Below are 6,973 nucleotides of genomic sequence, written 5' to 3'. Positions count from 1 at the left end.
CCAGCATTTAAACAAATAATCATAGAATCCTAAGCAGGGCTGGTTCACATTCCAGAGGTCACATCTGGTGACATTGAGCCTGATGCCTGGTTTTGTGCCCTCCTTATTGGCCCCATTGCTCCCCTGACTCTAATCCAAGGCAAAGTCGGACACACTCCATGAGGCTGTAACAGCCCCTTGCTGTAATGAGAGCATGATGAGTGTCTGTATCGAGTGTTATCTACCCTCCAGGGCAGTATACACCTGTGGTCTCAGAGTCCTCACCGAGTGGAGAAACTTGTGCATCACAGGTGATGTGGTCTTAGATCAGCTAAAGTGAGCCAGGTTCACCTATCACTGTCACAGAAAACTGCTGCTAATGTCTGTGTTGGACCCAGGACCACTGTCATGAATCCACACTGCCCCTGTTCTATCCCCTCTGTAATCGAGTGTCTGAGACAGTCTGAAACCCTGATGTAAATGGACTTCACAATGTGAGTGTAGAAGGTCAGGTTTAACTGTCACTGCTGCAGGTGGCCCTGTGGTTAGACTTGGCATCCATCATTGTCCCCTTGCATGGACTCTCAGGATCCCCCAAGACTGTCCAACCCTTTGGGGATTAGTTTGCTGTGTGTGCCTATTGGTTGGGAAGGCAGAGACTGAGAACACTCAGGGGCTGTGGATCTTGATAACGTGACCTCCATCAGGTGTTTCAATGATGCAAATTCTCTCCCTCTAGTTGAAGGTATTCACAGAGAACAATATACTCTGCCCCAGCCAGACTGACCCCTTTCTGTCCCCACTGGGGGCTGAAACCTTATCCCCAGAGGGGAACAGAATAAAAATCTATAATCTGTGCAGACACTCTGTCTTCTACAACCATTGTACATGTGCTGACACAACAAAACCAAACCAAACCAAAAACCTAACAGAACAGAAAAACCAAACAACAATAACAAATTCAATGACAATAAAAGAATAAGAAAATAAAAAAGACAAAAATACAAACAAGCAGAATAATAAAAGACAAGAAACAAAAAAAGAATTCAAGAAGTAAAAAATGAGTGGAAAATGGAATTTGAAAGGGAAGAGGGAAGGAAATGTAAAGAAAAATAATAAATATAGAAAAGTAAAAATAAAGGATAGAAAAATAATAATGGAAATGCTAATAAGAGATGGAGAAGCCAAATAACATATATTCACAATCCATGGACATGAACTAAGATGGGGGGGTGTTGCTGGAAGGAAGGGGAGTACCAGTGAGACAAGGACAAAGGGTGAAAAATTGGGACACCACTGATAACATTATCAAACAAAATGCACTTAAAGAAAGAAAAGTGAAAAAATAGAGTAAGGTAAGAAAAGAGAAAGTAAGAGACATGAAAGAAAAAGATGAAAAATAAAAAAAATAAATGCTAAAGGAAAAACAAGGAAATTTTAGAAGATTAATAAAGACAAATTCTCTACTGCAAGCCAATGTAGGACGCGGTCCTCCCCCTGCCTTAGGTAAGCTGTCAGGGTGGGGATTTAGTAGACCAGTGTGTCAGGTCACATACTTGGGTTTGCCTTGGTCTTGACTTTTCAGTGTCCCCATTCTCAGCACCTCTCTCTTCCCCATCAGAAGTGCATTCAGTTGGGTTACCCAGCCTGGGCAGTGGTGATTCAAACATTCTTGGGGGTGGTTCTCTAGTAGAGTGGCACTTCCTCTCCATCCAGTGGCTGCAGGAGCTAAATTCGATAGAGGACCAGGCCCTTCTTCCCAATAATGCAACTGTGTTATCCCCAGAGGGGATACCCAACTGACTCTAGGACAGAAGCCCTCTTGGGAGACCAGTTTAGAAAAACCCAGCTTGCTGTGGCCTGCCAAGGGGATGAGAGGGAGGGAGGGAGGGAGGGAGGGAGGGAGAGAGAGAGAGACAGAGAGAAAGAGAGAGACAGAGAGAGACAGAAAGAGAGAGAGAGAGAAGGAAAAGAAAGAAAATAAGGAAAAATAGAAAATCAGGCCCATGTGACAAACTCCCCAGCTCCTCCAGGACTCCTCCAGACCAAATGATGCCCCTATCATCTATCAATCAGAGCTGTGCCAAATATCCATCCCAGGCTTTTACCACTTCACTTTGGAAGACCACAGGACTGGGGCGGACCTTGTGATCCAACATGTGGGGGTGGGGCTCCTCCCATGAACAGGAGGTGGGCAACACAGGTCCTCTTCCTCAAACTACAAGGTCTAGACTCCCTGTGGTTCTCTGCTCACAGTCCTTCCAGAAAGTAGAGGAACCACCAAAGTCACTACTGATTGTAAAAAGCAAACCCCTCCTCCAGCCTGGAATTGCCTCATGACCCTTCCAGCAGTCATGGACGCTGGTGCTGTAACAATGGAGTCACTCCTTATCTGGGACACTGTTCTCTGAGTCCCCCTGGAGTACTGAATCCCCACAGGTTCCAAATGCAACTGTTACATGGGCTCCTTTCTCCATCCCTCTTACTGAGGTTTGGAGACCCCTGCATGGCTGAGACCCCACATTTTCAGTAGGAGAGAACTCCCTGCAGCCATATCTCTTGGTCTTTCCAGTCCCTGCATCTTCATGGAGGGCAGTGTCACCCTCTTCTTGCCTCCATCCATCTTCTTCAGTGCCCTTGTTTATAAAGTTTCAGACCAGCTTCACTTCGATTGGTTTTCCAAGTTGATTGTTCTGCAGTTTAGCTGTAAGTTCTGTCTGGGCTGGGGAATGTGGATGGAGCATCTCACTACTCTGCAGCCACCTTGGAGCCTGTTCAAGCTCTCTTGTGAGGTAATGTTTCTATAACATGAAACCCAATGTTTTAACAACGTTGTGGTTTCCCTTCCTTTCAAGTTCCCCCAATACTGGGAGAGTGAGGGTGGGGTTGGGAAGGTGAGTGAGGGTCAATGCACAAGTCATCTGTGCTCACTGTAAGAGCAAGAGTGTGTTTACAGCGGTGTTGGCCCTGCATGTCAGTCCCACTGGAATTCCCCAGGGACACTGGGCCTTGCATGATGCACAGTAGGCCAGGAGAGACAATGACTCCCATTAACAGGACAGGCACCAGGGAGCTGGTGGGGACACACAGGGCACAGATGACAACACTGGTGAGGGGTCCCTTTCCTGTGGTCCCTGAGATTCCTCAATCCACTTGGTTCCTATTACTACATGAAATAATGTATAGAATAGGTGCATTTCTAGATAATTACACTGTTGTGTCTGCACCTTCACAGTGGCCATCTTGAACTCCATGGTTTGTGGGAATTAGGTTTTGTTTTTTTTCACTTTTTTCATTAAATAAGATGGTACCCTATCTTGCAGCCTTAGGTTGAAACCACAGGTCTGCTTTGATGGGGCCTCTTGTGGTGAGTTGTGTGTGTGTGTGGGTGGGGGGGTCTGCCCACAGGGCCTCCCTGGCCACCACAGATGAGAATAAGTCTACCAAGACATGATCTACTTGGGGAGGAAAGGTGGCCGATCTCTCACAGAAGAAGGGCCAGGAGCCTGTTCCTCAATTGGCTTTTAATGGGTTCATTTGCAAAAGAATTTGGGTAAAGCTCATTAATCATTGCCAGGCAGTAAGGATCAAACAATAGATAACAAAGAACTCTGAGGGCTTATTTTGAGTCAGGGTCAGATAGCTGAAGAGCTATAAAACTTCGAGGAACAAAATTACTTCTCGCTTAGAACCTTATCATTTCACTGAGTGCATACTAAACAAAGAAGGTTTCACAGGATTTTACATATTTTTTTTTCTTAGGCCTTATCTCCTGGGGACCCCGCACTTTCCAGCACAGAGCTGCACCACCCTCTGTCATTGTTTCAGGCTTAGGCGGAGCAAGGGAAGTAAGGCAGCCGAAGGATTAGGAGATTTTCTAGCAGACACTGAGGACTCAGGCTTTGTCAAAGCTGAGAGTGAGGGTCCATCACCCCTTTTGCTGTAGCCCCCAAAGTCCCTTCTTGGGGGCCTCCCACATGATCGTGACTGTCTTAGGCCATTCCCCCCTAGGGGGATCTTACCCATCATTGGCTAACTGACCAAGCATTGGGGGTCTGGCAGGGTGAAGTAAAAGCAGTAGAAGTGGTGCTCCTGCCAAGGAGATAATCTTTGGTCTCCTTGGTGGCTTATGGTCCAAGGTCATTACCTCAGCCTTAGCTTTGGTGAGGCTTACAGCTTCTGATACCAGGCAGGGTGGTTCCCAACACTGAAAGGTCATTCCTGTCTTTCCCAGAGTTTTCCACTCTGTGCATGATAAATATTCATTTTCCCCTTGGTTTGTGCATGTTCATCCTGGACATCCACACAAAGCTGTTGTGGGGACCTCTACCCTTAGTGATGTCACAGACAGGTGGTGCTGTGTACATTATTCCCAGTCAGTGATGGTCACCAGCAGAGGGCATTGCTCTCTTGGAGGTAGTTCATATGTCTCTGGTCCTCGCTGTCCCATATTCACATGTCCTGCTGCTGGCCATCCTGGACACTGATCTGTGTGGGGTTTGTCTGCACGATAGAGCTGAGCAGAGCCTTTGGGTAGAGTCAGCTGATGAAGGTCAGATAGATTGATGATTTATTGGAGTTGGGAACAAGAGTGTCTGCAAGAGGCTCTGCTTTTTGGCCATGGGAGAATGGTGTCTTCCTTTACTAGAGACTTTTCTAACTCAGAGAGTTCAGGGGTGAGTGCAGAATCAGGAATTCAGAAAACATGCCTGAGAGAAACTGTTACAAGAAGAATATGCACAGGAAACGAGCCCTAAACTCAAATTGCCCTTTGCTCCTGTGACTGCCCTGGTGTTCAGTGGCCCTAAAGAGCCCCTTGGGGTCTTAGTCCTTCCTGAAGGGAACTTTGTCTCTGGGCACACGCTGACTTCCCCTCACTGTGTCTCTGGCACAGTAAATCCAGTGTCTTCCGCTCTCAGGCCATTCAGGGTTAAAGAAACTTGGCTCTTGGAGGCATCCCTGGTGATTCTTAGCTGGCATTTTACTGTTGGTTGAATGGTGTACTTCCACTACTCCATATAACACCAGCTCACTCCAGCCACTTCCCTGGAGTCTGGTGGGTCCAGTGCACACCAGAGCTCATTAAAGAGAATCCAGTGACAGCAAAGGTAAAGGAGAGTGTCTGCAAGTGCTTCACCAAACGTGGCCCTACTGTTACAGGGTGCAGCCAAGAGGGGGGACCCCAAATGGGCATTTGAAATGGGGTCCAGAACTCAAGGTGTCCAGGAGATTTTAAGATGTCTCCACCCCCCCCCCACCCAGGGTGTGGGTTGGGGGAAGGGGCAAATGGAGCAAGGCCATTGAGATCTGTTTTGCATAGCAACAGCCTTGCAGCTACCCTCTGGCGTGGTCATTTAACATATCTATAGCCTTTGGCTGGTCGCTTAGATATGTTAAATAGCTGTGATCATCTCTGAGCCAGGGGAATGGAAGTAACTTCCCCACCAACATGTGACTGGGGGCAGATCCCCAAGCTACAGCGCCTGCGTGGGAGCTCGGAGAAGATTGGCTCCAGGACATGGGGCCACACCTGCCCAGACTCAAGATGGCAGCCCAGTAAAGCTGGAAGGATACGAGTTCTGGCATGTGAAGCCGAGTGTGGGAGGAGTCAGAGGTGAGGCTGCAGAGGAAGATTGGCCACGGGGATTTAAAACCCAGACTTGGCAGCCATTAGAAGAGAGAACCACGCGGCTTTGGCAGAGTGAGGACTCTCCCTTCCTGCAGCCCTGAGGGAGGAGAACCATGCTGCTTTAGGAAGGAGAGCCATGCACAGCCCTGAGAAGGAGAGAACCATGTGGCTGTGGAGGTGCAGAGAGGATCACAGCCAGTGGAGAGAGAGCCACACAGCTTTAGCAGAGTGAAGACTCCTGTAACCATGAGAGGGAGAACCACACAGTTTTGGCAGAGTGGGGACTCTCCCCTTCCCGCAGCCCTGAGAGAGAGAACCATGCGCAACACTGAGAAGGAGAGCCATGCACAGCTTTAGAAGGGGGAACCACCACCTGGTTTTAGCAGAGACCCCGGCGACTCAGCTAAGGGTGCCGGGAACCCAGGGAGGTCTCCCAATTGAGATGGAGGACTAACTAAGAAGCAGAGGACTGTCTGAGCCATGGACTTCTGTTTCCTTTCCTGAGATACGGTACTCTGGACTGGGCAAAGGGGGAAGGAAGGAAGGACTGTGTCTGTTTGTGGGTGTTTTTAGGGACTTTGGGATTTTTGATAAAGACATTAGGTCACTACTTTAAGTTAGTATAGCATTAAATAAACATTTCCTTTCCTTTTCACGAATCTCTGGCATTGAGAGACGTCTTTCCTCTGGCGGCAGACATAACGGCCCCGGGGGCCTTTTAAATGGTAGTGTGTCATCCCGGGCCCCCCTTGTTGTCTGTTCTGTAACACTACCTCATGCAGCTACACCTTGTGCAGGACCCCTGGGGACAAGGTGCATCTGTCCCTGTCAGTCACATGTAGTCAAAACCATCCCACATACCCATGTCTAACATCTGAGGTGCTGACACTGGGAGGCTGTCACCAGACAGAGGAGTAGACACAACAGCCTCATTTTCTTCTAGAACACAGTTATGCCTTCTGCAGAGACCTTGGCCCCATGTGAGGAGAGAGTTAAGAGTCCCTACAGCCCAACAGAGGTTGTGCCCTGGACCTGGAAGAGAAATATGATGGTGGTCAAGCCTTTCTCCTGTAAGTGGAGAGGGACAGAGGACAGTCACCCTGGTCACTCTGGGGCTTCTGTTGGGATGTCTCTGTGGAGGATCCTGGACAGCAGGATCCACGTAGGTCATGGCTGCTCATGAAGAAATACACACAGACTACAGAAGTCCTGTTGAGAAAAAGGGACAGCATGGCCACTCTGGGAGAAAGAGGGTGAGAGGGCCAGAGAGCCCAGTCCCTGCCTGGAAAGCCTTTTAATGCCTCTCTGGGTACATTACAGGGAAGATAGTCCTCATTTACTATGCACAAGTTCACTTCAGGGGAC

The sequence above is a fragment of the Phyllostomus hastatus genome, unplaced genomic scaffold, assembly GCF_019186645.2.
Source record: "Phyllostomus hastatus isolate PE091 unplaced genomic scaffold, TTU_PhHast_1.1 phas_contig_238, whole genome shotgun sequence".
Lineage (NCBI taxonomy): Eukaryota > Metazoa > Chordata > Mammalia > Chiroptera > Phyllostomidae > Phyllostomus > Phyllostomus hastatus.
The sequence above is the reverse complement of the archived record's forward strand: the minus strand, read 5'-3'. Positions refer to the sequence as shown.